A 14690-nucleotide genomic window follows, 5' to 3' on the forward strand; every position below is an offset into this window, starting at 1 on the left:
TTCTTGATTAATAAGGGGATCAGGGGTTATGGGGAAAATGCAGGAGAATGGGGTTGAGAAAAATATCAGCCATGATTGAATGGCAAAGCAGACTCAATGGGCCGAGTGGCCTAATTCTGCTCCCATGTCTTATGGTACAGACAGAGACATGACGCCACAGTAATTAAACTGTGAGAGTGCAGTATGTAACTCAAAACACCCAAGCAGTTATGAGGATTTAATTTTTTAGAGAAGGACATCAATTTTGAGCTCCAAGTTCTGCTGTGGTCTAAAGCTGGGATCTCAAAAGTACTTCTAGTGCTTCAGGTACAGACTAATAGAATTCTTCCATGTGGTACACTCAAGTAATGCCATTTGTCATACAATCACCCCATGGGTGGCACAGTGGTTAGCAATGCTGCCCCACACCACCAGGGACCTGGGTTCAATTCCAGCCACAGTGAGTGTCTGTGTGGAGTTTGCACATTCTCCTTGTGTCTGCATGGGTTTCCTCCAGGTACTTGGGTTTTCTCCCACAGTCCAAAAACGTGCAGGTTAGATTGATTGGCCATGCTCAATTGTCCCTTAGTGTCAGAGGCACTGGCAGGGTAAATATGTAGGTTACGGGGATAGGGCCTGGGTGGGATTGTGGTCGGTGCAGGCTTGATGGCCAAGTGGCCTCCTTCTGCACTGTAGGGATTCTATGATTTTATCACGCTCTTCTATAAATTTCTCCCTAAGTTCTGAGGTCAATCAAGAAACAACAAGCTAGAGAAAGTCTTAGAAAATTCGACAAAATGCTAGACAAACAACAGTTAATGCTGTGCCTCAGTTGGGACTTGGTAGCTTGAACAAGCTGCATAAATCATTACCATCTTATTAAATTTCATGGAGACCGTTCTACTCACAGTAGATTGTCGGGAACAAACTTTTGAGCTTGAAACGTCTACAATCTCACCCAAAAGTGGCATAACTGGAACCATTCAGAATGAATGTTCCTGCGAACATTGATGGGATCCTTTATATGACTTCAACATGAAAAATCCCATCAGTAAATAAGGTTTTAGCATTTAGCGCTGCTACATTCAAACCTCCTGTGGGCCATAGGTCACTGATCAAAACTCATTGCATTCAGCTTACTTATATTCAACTTAACAAGAATCCCTCAAACAAGTTCCCTTTCATTTCAAATCCTCAGGCATTTTGGTATCAAAACAATTTTGTTTTTCAAATATGCACAATTCCTGGCCGTATTCCACACAGGCAATTATCAGTCACTCATGTCTCAGCTATAGTTTTACCACAGCAATATACTCTTCCCAGCTCACAGCATCTGTTCTGGTTGTGTAACACACTCGCATAACATGACCCACTATATGGCGATGATTTGGCATTTACTGAGATACATCCTTTAAGCTCGCTAATCTGGCAGCTTGAATTATCCAGAAAAAAAAAATGGCCAGTTGCAAATGTGGTCAGATTTTTGAGTCATGACTGGATATACTTCCATTTCCTGTCAGTCTCATTCACCTCCTGCCTTTTATTAATATACTTGCAAGGGCAGAAACGACACTCCTTCCCTTTCTCAAAAATACACAGTAAATGGGTTTGGTCTTTTACTTTGATCTCCCCGGCTTTTCCTATGTAAAAGTGAATTCACTTCGATGTTTGTGGTGGCTCAGTTAGTAACACTCGCAGCTCGGGAGTCGGAGAGTTGTGAATTCCAAGTTCTACTCTGGAAATCTGAACACAGTCCAGGCTGACATTTCAGCACAGTCCTGAGGGAGTGCTGCTTTGACTGAGGTGGTGTCTTATATTTGTGGGACATGGGCGTCGCTGGCTGGCCAGTATTTATTGCTCATTCCTAGTTGCCCAAGGGCAATCACATCTGGAATCACATGTAGGCCAGACTGGGTAAGGATGACAGATTTCCTTCCCTAAAGGACATTAGTGAACCAGCTGGGTTTTTCTGACAATTGACAATGGTTTCATGGACATTAGTAGATTCTTAATTCCAGATATTTTTTATGGAATTCAAATTCCACCATCTGCAGTGGTGAGATTCGAACCGGGTCCCCCAGAATATTAGCTGAGTTTCTGGATTAACAGTCTAGTGGTAATACCACTGGGCCATATTTTAGTGGTATCGTCGCCTATCAGAGGTGCTGTCTTTTGATGAGATACTAAAATGGAACCGCAGTTACCCCTCAGGTGGACATCAATGATCTCATAGCATTATTTCTCACCAATATTGATCCCTTAACCAACAGCACTTAAGAAAAACATTGCCTGGTCATTATCATATTGCTGTTTGAGAGAGTATACAGTGTACAAATTGACTGCCACATTTCCTACAGTATAACAGTGACTACACTTCATTGGCTGTCTTCAGTTCTGGAACACTTTGAGATGCATTCTCACATTTATGTCTTTCTCTCTTCAAAACCAATTTATTGACAATATTTCAGTTGAATCAAACTCCTACAGGGATTACAACAGAATATCCCAAAATACTAATGCCATTCACCAAGTTACATTTGGAAGATTAATTCATCGAAACTTTCTGAAGTGGTGCTCCAATTGTAAGACTTAGGACTTACAGCATTGCTGTTTGCCCGCTCAAGTTCGGCTTTGTTGGGGGCAAGTGGGGGTGAGTGCACACGCCACGCAAGGTGGAATGTTTGGATCAAATTCTCGAGCTGGGGCGCCCTCAGAACTGAAGAGGGTAGAGTAGTTATAGTTATTGTGCAATTAGCTGTGGAGGAGAGATCTACACTTGAAAACACAAATGAGGCTTAGCTGCCTTAAGGCTTTTAGATGATGCAACTTCCAACCATAGCATTTAGGAGATGGAACTATGAATGTCATTATCTGAAACATGAGCTGCTTTTAGATCTCTAGGACAGTGAGGTAGTGTAGAGCATTAGAAAGTGTAAATTCAAGTTTTATTTATTGTTGTCACAAGTAGGCTTACATTAACACTGCAATGAAGTTACTGTGAAAATCCCCTAGTCTCCACACTCTGGCACCTGTTCAGGCACACTGAGGGAGAATTTAAATGAAGCCAATTTAACTGTGGGAGGACACCAGAGCATTCGGAGGAAACCCGCGCAGACTTGGGGAGAATGTGCGATCTCCACATAGACAGTGACCCAAGCTGGGAATCGGACCTGGATCCATGGTGCTGTGAGGCAGCAGTGCTGACCACTGTGTCACCGTGCCACCCAGAAATGAGGGGAAATTCTGCACAAGGTCAACTAAATGACTTCTTGTGTTTGCAAATCATAACCAGCCACTGAGGCACAGTCCCAATCAATTTACAGAATGCACGTCGAGATGTGGGAGTCACAGAAAATGAAGTAACACTGAGCGCTGCCGCAGAATTCACAAACAAAGCAGACACGTTGACAGATTTCTGGTTAACAATAATGTAAAGGGTTTTGGGGATGGGAAACGGCATTGAAATGTCCAGTCATGATATTACATGGCAGAACAGGATCAAGGGGCTGAATGGCCTACTTCTGTTCCTATATTCCTATTCCAATAAGTGGCTCACATTGGCAGCTTATAAATTCACTCTCATTCTTCACGTGCATGTTGAACAAACCACACGTTCGGTTCTCAGTGATAATGAAAGTCACTTGACAAATAGAATGACAAAGTGGGACAACTTGTCATGCAATGAGATTGCAGCTAGAGATACGGTGCAGTTCCATTTTGGGGTAACAGAAACAGAAGATGCTGGAAAAACTCAGCAGGTCTGGCAGCAACTGTGGAGAGAGAAACTGAGGGTAATGTTTCGAGTCTGTATGAGTCAGAGCTCTGATATAGAGTCATCCAGACTCGAACTGTTAACTCTACTCTGTTTCTCCACAGATGCCGCCAGATCTGCTGACATTTTCCAACACTTCTGTTTTGGTTTCAGATTCTCGAATCTGCAGCATTTTGTTTGCATTTTAGGGTAACTGGACTAAAAGTAAAAAGTTCAAGTTTATTTATTAGTCACAAGTAGGCTTACATTAACACTGCAATGAAGTTACTGTGAAAATCCCCTAGTTGCCACACTCAGGCGCCTGTTCGGGTACACTGAGGGAGAATTTTGCACGGCCAATCCACCTAACCAGCACTTCTTTCGGACTGTGAGAGGAAACTCATGCAGACACAGGGAGAACATGCAGACCCACACAGACAGTGACCCAAGCCAGGAATTGAACCTGGGTCCCTGGCGCCGTGAGGCAGCAGTGCTAACCACTGTGCCACCCCAAACACCCACCAATGCTCATTTTGGGGTGTGGTACTCCTTGCTCTTCACAAAGCAAGACAGGATAGAAGCCGTAAAGAGGAAGCAACATTGGGAGAGTTGCAAAATAGTAAGACAAAGAGGAGGTCACAGCATTATTGGGAGGACCAACCAGTTAAGGTGTAACAAAATCATCCTCCCAACAAAACAACCCCTCCAAAGAGGGAAAAGCTTGCATCTACATAGTGCCTTCCATGACCCAAAAGGACTTGACTTTTGAATGAAATGCTGTCACTGTTATAACGCAAGAGCAACACACAAACCTGATGAATGACTTCTAAAAACCCAGATGTGCGGCAGAATACCAGCTCACAGCCAAGGGACATAAATCTTACTGTTACACGGACGAGATAACAGAATGCATCTTAGCTTCGAGACCACACATGTTGTACAATGGGATTTGGTCCCAAAGCAGAAGACGTCGCATTTCTGTAACAGGACACCTCTCTTGCAAAGCCCTCGCATCTGGCAATGTAATGGTTTGCCTGGATTGCTGCTATACTGGTGCTGGCTGCACCGAAGGAACACTTGGGTTACTAATGAATCCAAACACCAAAGTCAGGAGTTTCCTCAATCAGGTCTCTGTCAGCCACTCCCACACACGACTGTCAAGTGGACTACAGGTTTTGGAGTAGTATATCTCATCTACAAAATGATTTGTTAATCTTACACATTCAAAGCCGCCTAGTGTTCTTTTAAAGTTTATTTATTAGTGTCACAAATAGCCTTACATTAACACTGCAATGATTTTACTGTGAAAATCTCCCAGTCGCCACACTCCAGAGCCTGTTTGGGTACACCGAGAAAAAATTTAGCGCGTCTTTCGGACTGTGGGAGGAAACCGGAGCACCCGGAGGAAACCCACGCAGACATGGGAGAAAATGCAAACTCCACACAGGCAATCACCCAAGCTGGGAATCGAATCCGGGTCCCTGGTGTTGTGAGGCAGCAATGCTAGCCACTGTGCTACCCTAGCACCATGCTGCCCCAAGTGCACCCTCCTCACTCCACCCACCCCAGTATGAGCTGGATGAACCATTGGATCATTAAAAACAGGATGGCAATTTCACAAGCTGGATTCCGTGAGAAACGTACATACTGTTCCGATGACGCTAAATTGTCAACAATGCATTCAGGTGGAATTGGCCAGCTCCGTAATCACAGAATAGAAGATAGGAGCGTGAGGAGCCTATTTGGCTCTTTGAGCCTGCTCTGCCATTCACCACGATCATGGCTGATTGCCCAACTCAATAGTCTAATCCTCCTTTCTCCCCATAACCTTTGATCCCATTCGCCCCAAGTGCTATATCCAGCCGCCTCTTGACTACATTCAATGTTTTGGCATCAACTACTTCCTGTGGTAATGAATTCCACAGGCTCACCACTCTTTGGGTGAGGAAATGTCTCCTCATCTCCGTCCAAAGACTGTGACCCCTGTTTCTGGACTCCCCCCACCATCGGCAACATCCTCCCTGCATCTACCCTGTCTCGCCCTGTTAGAATTTTATAAGTCTCTATGAGATTCCCCCTCATACATCTAAACTCCAGTGAAAACAACCCTTACACTCCCTCCCTTCTATTTTGCGCTGGCAATTTCTAAAACGATACGGTCCAATTAATTAATTGCAGCAATTAGGCTCCACAGATTAATTTGAAAAACAGCACAAGGAGAAGAGAAGATCAAAAGGGCGACTTAAAAAAATGTCTTGGAGGTGCTGCAGGTATGATTGGGAGACAACGGAAAATCCCAATAAACAAAATAATTAAAACTTTTGCTGAAATAAAGACTACATAATGAATCTAATTTACTCTGTTTACAAGCTTAATCAAATGATTAATCTTTCCGTAGCTGAACACTGATTGTCATCTGTTAATATCCCTAAGTTATACCGGGTGATAATATCTCTTGACATTTTGATTTATTGAGGAAGTAGCTCTGAACCTAATACATTATTTCAATATGACAGAATGAATTATTATGTAAAGTAAGCCGCTGTTATTCAATGTAGACTGCACTAAAATTACAAAGTAGGTACAACGGGCAGACGTTTACGAGCCTGTGCTGACAGGCTGCAAAAACCCGAGTAGACCAGACCCGAGTCCAACCCCCCCCCGCCAACCCTCCCCAAATCGTCTCCCAGTTCCTCTTCTGTGTCACTGGCTGGAGGTTTGACATTTGTTACTGAAATCAATATTTCATTATGTTAAAAAATACAGCATCAGTGATGAGCTCAGCGGTGCACAATTGTTTGTCACGAACAAAAAGGGTGCTCGAATTTCTGCAGTGTCCTTTAGCATCGTAAAACATCTCACACCGTGCCAGTTCAGGAGATAACGGGAGGGGTGGCCAGCATATTCAGAGGACCGGTGCAAGATAGCGAGGTTTGGGGATGGCCATTCCAGGGCTGAGGGACCAGGAGGCACGCCAATAATGAGATTGAAGTCGGGCAGCATCAAGGGGCCAGAATTGGTAAAGTGACGTGGTGCTGGAGGTTGCAGAGATGAGGAGGAGGCTGTGAAAGGATGTGGAGACGGGGATAAGAACTGGGCTGGGTGCTAGCGTAGGTCAGGATGAAGAATGATCTACTTTCCAAACCCAACCAAACTCTCGTCAGGATTTTCCATTCCCATCCCCTTGGTGGGAAATTCCTCAGGAGAGATGGGGAAGTTGGAGAGGCAGCTGAAAGGCTGGTGACTTTTCACTGGGATTTGTGGAAAATGCCAGCCTGTCCGTGCTAGAACAGTTTTCCATAGAAACCCTACAGTGCAGAAGAAGGCCATTTGGCCCATCAAGTCTGCACCAACTCCTGGAGAGAGCATCTTGGTAAGAAGTCTCACAACACCAGGTTGAAGTCCAACAGGTTTATTTGGTAGCAAAAGTCACTAGCTTTCGAAGTGCTGCTTCTCCATCAGGTGAGTGGGATTTCTGTTCACAAACAGGGCATATAAAGACACAAACTCAATTTGCAAATAATGGTTAGAATGCGAGTCTCAAGAGCATCTTACCCAGGCCTCTCCCCGCCTTATCCCCATAACCATTTAGTGTGACCAATCCACCTAACCAGCACAGCTTTGGCTTGTGGGAGGAAACCGGAAGAATAAAAATCATAGTATCCATACAATACAGAAGGAGGCCATTCAGCCCATCGAGCCTCCACTGACAACAATCCCACCCCACGTATTTATCATGTTAGTCCCCCTTACAACTATTTCTTCTATGAAAAACATTAACTGTGCTCGGTTACTGACGGACAGAGAATCGGTGCAAAGCTGAGACAGGTCTGGCTCACTCCAATGTCCTCCAATCACCAATGTGGATTCGCTCTGTATCCTCACGGCCTTCGCGAGATCCCCAGTTTTTAAACAGTGGGAATCGCAGGGGCATCTCATGTCAACAATCCCTGGTATTATACCAGTTATCTGCGTGTCAGGAACAATTACTCCCCTTCCTGGCTGCTTATCATTGGAAGGGAGCTGTGGCCTGCAGATGAGGGCAATGGGCACTGCCCCTGTGCGGTGCCTTTTTCACAAGCACATCCAGACTTTACTGGCAAGATCTGGATCAATTCTAAAGCAGTTGTGTCGGAATTGGTAGCTTGAAGAGAAAAATCACAGCAGATATCTATTTCCTGGTTCCAGGAGGTTTGTATTGAGGCAGATTAGTATTACAGAGCAGTGTAGTAATCACTGCCGTTTTCAACGAGCCTGTATTGAGGTCATCACCTCAAACTATATCAGAGAGGGCAGCAACCCTTCTGAAACCCAGGCAGCGTGCATCATCTAGATAAATGACTTTGGGGGGAATTTTCCCATCCCGTCTGCCACAGGAACCCGTAGCAAGTGGGGTGGAAGGGTGGACCACGCAAAGGTCCATTGACCTTGGGTGGGATTTTCCCGTTTTGGGTTGAGCGCAGCCGGAGAATCCCACTGAATGCAAAAGCTGGACAGCCTGCTTGATTTTACATGGTTCCATTCCCGGAAATAACATACGTGGTGAGGTACTGTGGGGAGGCGATGGCCCATTGGTATCATTACTAGACTATTCATCCAGAATCATCAACTGAAGTTCTGAGGACCTGGGTTCAAATCCTGCCACTACATTTTAATAAAAAACCTGAAATTAAGAATCTATTGATGACCATGAAACCATTGTCGATCATTGGAAAAACCCATCTGGTTCACTAATTCTTTGGGACGGCACAGTGGTTAGCACCACTGCTTCACAAGGCCAGAGACCCGGGTTCGATTCCCGGCTTGGGTCACTGTGTGTGTGGAGTTTGCACTTTCTACCCATGTCTGCGTGCGTTTCCTCCTGATGCTCCGATTTCCGCCCACAGTCCAAAAGATGCGCTTGTTAGCTACACTGACCTGAACAAGCACCGGGGTGTGACGACCAGGGGAATTTCACAGTAAGTTCATTGCAGTGTTAATGTAAGCCTTACTTGTGACTAATAAACAAACTTTAAAATTTAACGGACCTCTGAAATGGCCAAGCAAAACACTCAGTTCAAGGGCAATTAGGGATGGACAATAAATGTTGGCCAGCCAGCGAAGCTCATGTCCCACGAAAGACAAAAGAAAAAAATCACATCCTGTAAAACTACTCAGTACCAAGCTAACAATCCTAATGGACAGTGTTCATAGCTTAGTTGTATGTCCCAGCTCCCTGTTTAACTGAATACTACACTTTTGTTCGCCAATTACTACTTTGTCGCATTTTAATCCTCAAACAACTTTGCCACTTGCTGATTTAGCTGTTTGAATACTCAGCAACTTATGTTGTACTCATATTTGCCTGCATGGGTCATTCTGGATTTAACAAAATGATCCAAGTCTTAATCGAGCTCAGCCCCCTTTTTCCATATCTCCCCTTAAAGAAAATCACATTTCTGACTTTTTTTTGCCTTTGGAGAGACTAGTTTTCTTAGAGAATTGTCTGCACTGATTACAGAGACTTTTTAATTCAGTCTTCCCAGCCAAGAGCCAGCGATATTCCTGGTGTGCAAACACACAAATCCGTCAAACAAATTTACTACTCCATTTCCCTCCAGGTTTGGGAAAGTGATGGCAAAAACACGGTTGATCAATGCAACATATTAAAGACATCTCCCCATTCTTATGGTCCCAGTGCAGATTGAGAAATTCAATGGCTACCTCACAGTTTAAGAGCAGGTGGGACTACATTTCCTCCACTCTCGTACACTTACCAAACACAAGAAAGTGGCATCCAATGCAGAATATTAACAAATGAACAAATCATTTTACTGGACAAACAACACTTTGCTGTGTGAACTGCAAATCTCCATTTGCTTAGTAAGAAGTCTCACAACACCAGGTTAAACGCCAACAGGTTTATTTGGATTCATGAGCTTTCGGACCACAGCTCCTTCATTGAGTGAGTCTTCTAATGAAGGAGCAGTGTTCAGAATGCTTGTGATACCAAGTAAACCTGTTGGATTTAACCTGGCGTTGTGAGACTTCTTACCGTGCCCACCCCAGTCCAACGCTGGCATCTCCACATCATGGCGACCCCATTTGCATGGCACTGCTTATTGTGGAGTACAAATGTACCCTAGTTTCCAGTCACTGCTTTGTGCACTGACTACAGGATGCACTCAGCATCTCACTCAGACTGCTTTGACTGTATCTCCAAAGCTGATGTCCTCCACCACCTGGAGGAATAAGGGCTGCAAGCACAAGGGAACACCCCCACCTCCAGTGCCCAAGTCACAAAGATACAGTTCCTTCAAATGTTCAGGTTAAAATCCTGGAACTCCCGAAAGTCAGCGTGCGATAATTTGCACCACACACACACACACACACGCTACAGTGGTTGGAGGCAGCGGCTCAAGGCCACCTTATCGAGCGCGATTGGGATGAATGCAATCAATACTGGCCTTGCCTGCAATGGCGGCATCCCAAGACTTAATTTAAGGATCGAATCTGTGACTGTCGCTTACACTGGCATGTTGGCAGTATAAAGGAAAACTTGCTCCTTCTGCACAACAGGGACATCACAAAGGGGCTCGGGTGTCAATGTACAGGGTCGGCACCTTGCAGTCGGGGAGGGGATGGGCGAGGCTCCAAATCAGTGCAAAGCGCCCCCTTCGCTGGGGGGCAGCAGCGTGACATCGCTGCCTCTGCCAAGCACCTGAGCGGCTGGATTATGCCAGAGAAGAAACATTGCAGCCCTTGGACTTCTGCCCAGAGTCCCAATGGGTAACAAGTGCAAACAAAACAGTGGATGCCACAGTAAATACACAGTACAGGTGGGACTAATATACTGTCTGACTGGAGACAGACACTCAAGCCCAGAGTGAGCCAGAAGCAATTCTGAAAAGCACTGCCCACAAGCAGATACATTGTGTACTGCGTAACCACTAGTGAAAAGGCCAAAACAAATGATTTTAAAATATTTTCATCCTTCTCCGTTCCTCAAACAGCACTGGAATGGGAAACGAAAACTTTTGGAATGATTTTCCTTCAAATGAAGGGTTGCAATAAATTATACTATTGTTGGATACTTCCAAAACAAATATCAGCAACACTGGCCCAGTGCATGACGGAATGCTTCACACGGAGAGGTGGTGGCATCGTCACTGGACGGGTAATCCAGAGACCCAGCAAAATGTTCGGGGGGGCCCAGGTTCAAATCCTGGATGGTAAATCCGATTTTTTTAAAAAAAATCTGATGTTAAAAGTCTGTGGATGAGCGGCACAAGGGCACAGTGGTTAGCATTGCTGCCTCACAGCGCCAGAGACCTGGGTTCAATTCCAGTCTTCAGTGATTGTCTGTGTGGAGTTTGCACATTCTCCCTGTGTCTGCGTGGGTTTCCTTCCACACTTAGTTGGATTTGCCATGGTAAGTTGTCCCTTAGTGTCCCAAGATTGTAGGTAAGTGCCTGGGTTTATGGGGATAGGGCCTGGCTGGTGGATCTCAGTCTGATGCTCTGTTGGGGAGTCAGTGCAGACTTGACGGGTCACACAGCTTCATTCTGCACTGTAGGGATTCCATGACCCAATGACCATGAAACCATTGCCAATTGTAGTAAAAATCCATCTGGTTCATTCACGTTCCTTTGGGAAGGAAATCTGTTGTCCTTACCTGGTCTCCGACTCCAGACCACAGCAATCTGGTTGACCATTAACCACTATCTGAAATGAGCAGCAATCCACTCAGTTCAAGGACCCAGCCAGCAACACCCACATCCCATATAAGAATAAGAAATAAATGGTAAGATCTGAATTAGAGGGAAAGATTAGTAGGCCTGACTGTCAAACAATTTTGGCTCACGATGGGGATCTCCATGAGGCGAGACAAAGGTCATCCTGTGGCTGTATTATACTTCTTGGGGTCAGAGGGAACAAAATAAAAGGCCAAAATTGGCATGTTGCATTTAGATAGAAGTTTTAACCAGTAAAAACCTCAAGGAGCTTTAGAAAAATATTATTGAATACAATTTGACACAGATCTACAGAAAATGATAATAAGACAGGTGACCTAAAGCTAAGTCAAACAGGTAGGACTATCTGAAAAATGGGAAAGGGAGGTGGAGAGGTTTAGGAAGAGAATGAGAACTTTCAGATCTTAACAGCTGAAGGCATGGCTGCCAATGATGGAGAGATCAAAAGTAGAGGACCCGCGAAAGCCCAGAATTGGTGAAGGACGGGTACCTTTGCAGGGTTGGAGGGCTGGAGGAGATTACAAAACAGGCCGTATAATTTGTGCTCTGACTGATCTGGGTTCTGTAAAAGAGGCCAACGCCTGTGATTCACTTCATGGAGGTGCCAGATCAGATGAAAACCAAATGCACATTGCAGTCGAGACCACATCCCACCCCCATCATTATTCCACCCACCACATCCCATACAAAATCATGCAGGCTGCGGTTACCCATCTCACTGGCTGTCATCATTTTTTGTTTTAAGCTGAGAAAATAGTAGTAGGTCGCACATGAGTAAAGACGATTGAAGTGGGGCTTTGGTGGGGGGGGGTTGCTCAGTCACAGAGATACCTGGCTGACAGAGAATAACAGAAAGTGCAACGCAAGAGGGCTTTTTACTTAGGCTGCCTACACCGATCGCCAACACTGGGCCCAGATTACGCCTCTGGTTCCTTGGAAGAAAAGTGGTAAAAAGATTTTGTTGCTGATATGACACAGCTGTCAGTTACTCTCGGCGAAGATACAGTAACTTAATTCAGGGGGAGTTCCTGATTTTAGGTCACCTAACACAAATCTAGAAATTACCATTTGCTACCGTAGTGGGCAAACACACATAACATCTTCATACATCTTTTATCTGGTTGCTGTTCTAAATGGAGGCATTAACCCATTTATTTTAAATAGATTAACACCTCCTTTAACACATTAGACTGCGCACTGTCATTTCACTTCATTAATAGTTCATTGGTTAATATTCCCAGCAGTAATATCTGGTTATGGATGAGATGTTAAATGCCTGCCCTCTCAGCTGGATTTAAAAGATCCCAGGCCTCTTTGAATCCCTATTCAAAGAGGAATCCTCGCAGTACCCTGGCTAATAGTTATCCTTTAGCCAACATCACAGAGAGAGAGAGTGTGTCTGGTCATTATCTCATTGCTGCTTGTGGGGCCATGGCTACGCGCATATTGGTTGTCAGATTTCCTACATTACAGCTGCCACGACGGAAATAACTTCTCAGAGGCTGGCGTCCCTTCACCAGATTCCCTTTATTTACAAACTTCTCTCTGCTCCTAAGAGTGTTTCAGGTACAAAGTCAGAGTGAGTGTCAGTAGCCCTGGCGCTCCCCAATCTACATAGAGGTGAGACTCCCTGATTGGGCAGACGATCAATCAGAGAACTCTTTTTTTGTGTCCAACCAAATCAAATTAATTCAGGGATGACTCAAGGGACAGACAGTCAGGTCGGACGACTTCTCAATCGCCCACTTACCTGGATCTGTAGTTGGCATGCCTTGCCAGGCCCCTGCAGCAGGTTCACCAGGCGATTCCCCTCCTTTCCCGAACCCTCCCCTCCGCACCGAGCAGTTCAATCAGGGAGCTCATACTTGTTAAGGCTATTCTAGCCTCGTTAAAGGTTATTACAGCAACACTTCAAAAAGTTCTGTCATTGGCTGTGAAGCATCTTTGTGCTTGGGCAATCCCAAGGCCGTAACAGGTGCTACACTAATGCAATTCTTCCTAGGACAGTACCAGCCCCCCACCCCGTCTTCTCCAGAGCACTGCAAGTAATATCAGCCACTCTCACAGCCGCACATTAACTGTGCCACAAAGAGACATTTCCGTGAAATGTTAGCTCACACAGCAAGGCACATAGTTTCGTTTTATGATTCCAGAACTTTCTGGAAAGTTTCAACGGTTGCAGCTGCAGGGTTTATGGTATCATCGCAAAGCACAAGTTCACCCCAAGGATTCAGTTCTTCCCAGAATGTTCTCTGCAGAAAGGAGAAGTATCGGCACCTTCTGGTGCTAGGGGGAAAGGAAATATTACAGCCGGAATACTCACATGTCTGACAGAAGATTCCATTCGTAAATAAACAACACTGAACACGTCACTTGGCTTTGGAATTTCACATTAGTTATTTATCCTGACCATAGTTTTAAATGTAGTTACCCTCACACAGTTCCACCAGGAGACTTTGCCCCAGATTTATATCCACTGGCCTCAAGCTCAAATGTTTCAAGTGTTTGAAGAAGTGAAACATTCTAAAGTACGAGACTGTACACTGTCCAAAACAGACTCAAAATGAAGATGAAAGCTCAAGTCTCGTCATTTGGTTCAGTTTCATATCTTTAATTATTTTTGAAAAATCCAACGCGAACAAAATCCTCTCTCTGTAATCTCCGCCAACCCTCAATCCGTCTGCGCTCCTCCAACTCTGAACTCGGGCATCCCCCATTTTAATCGCTCCATGATTGGTGGCCAGGCCTTCAGCTGACTTGACGCCAAGTCCTGGAATTTCCTCCCAAAAATCTTTCCGACTCCCCTCCCTCCTAACAGACGCTCTCCAAAGGTTAACCAAGCTTTTCGGTCATCGTATCTGATGTCTCGGACGAGATTGTCCGGCCTCCCAGTCGGGAGTTTCCCGCAGCGGGGGGCGGGGGGGGGGGGGGGGGGGTGGCGCGTTGTTTGCCAGCAGCGGGATTCTCCGGTCTGGCCACTGTCACTGGGAATACCCATTGATTTCACCCCATGCTGGCAGGAGATCCGCGGGCGGGGGCATGCTGCCAACGGGACTGGAAAATCCGGCTGGCGTGAACGTTCGGAGAATTCCAGCCCTCCCCTTTTTTGCCTCAGTGGGACATTTTGTTTTTATCATGGGCGTGTCTCTCCGACCCTTCACGCCAACAGGACCTTCTGGTCCTGCTGTAGTGAACGGAGATTTGGCTGAGCGTCAAATTCTCCACCC

The 14690-nt window shown here is 45.4% G+C and overlaps 1 protein-coding gene across 2 annotated transcripts in view; it reads right to left on the reverse strand.

Moving 5' to 3' along the window:
* LOC145342340 (mastermind-like protein 2) overlaps positions 1-14690 on the reverse strand; it is a 136888-nt gene that overhangs the window by 90313 nt on the left and 31885 nt on the right. The gene's annotated exons all lie outside the window — the stretch shown is intronic.

This window comes from Carcharhinus amblyrhynchos, chromosome 4 (assembly GCF_965287045.1).
Source record: "Carcharhinus amblyrhynchos chromosome 4, sCarAmb.v2.hapA, whole genome shotgun sequence".
NCBI classification, from domain to species: Eukaryota; Metazoa; Chordata; class Chondrichthyes; order Carcharhiniformes; family Carcharhinidae; genus Carcharhinus; species Carcharhinus amblyrhynchos.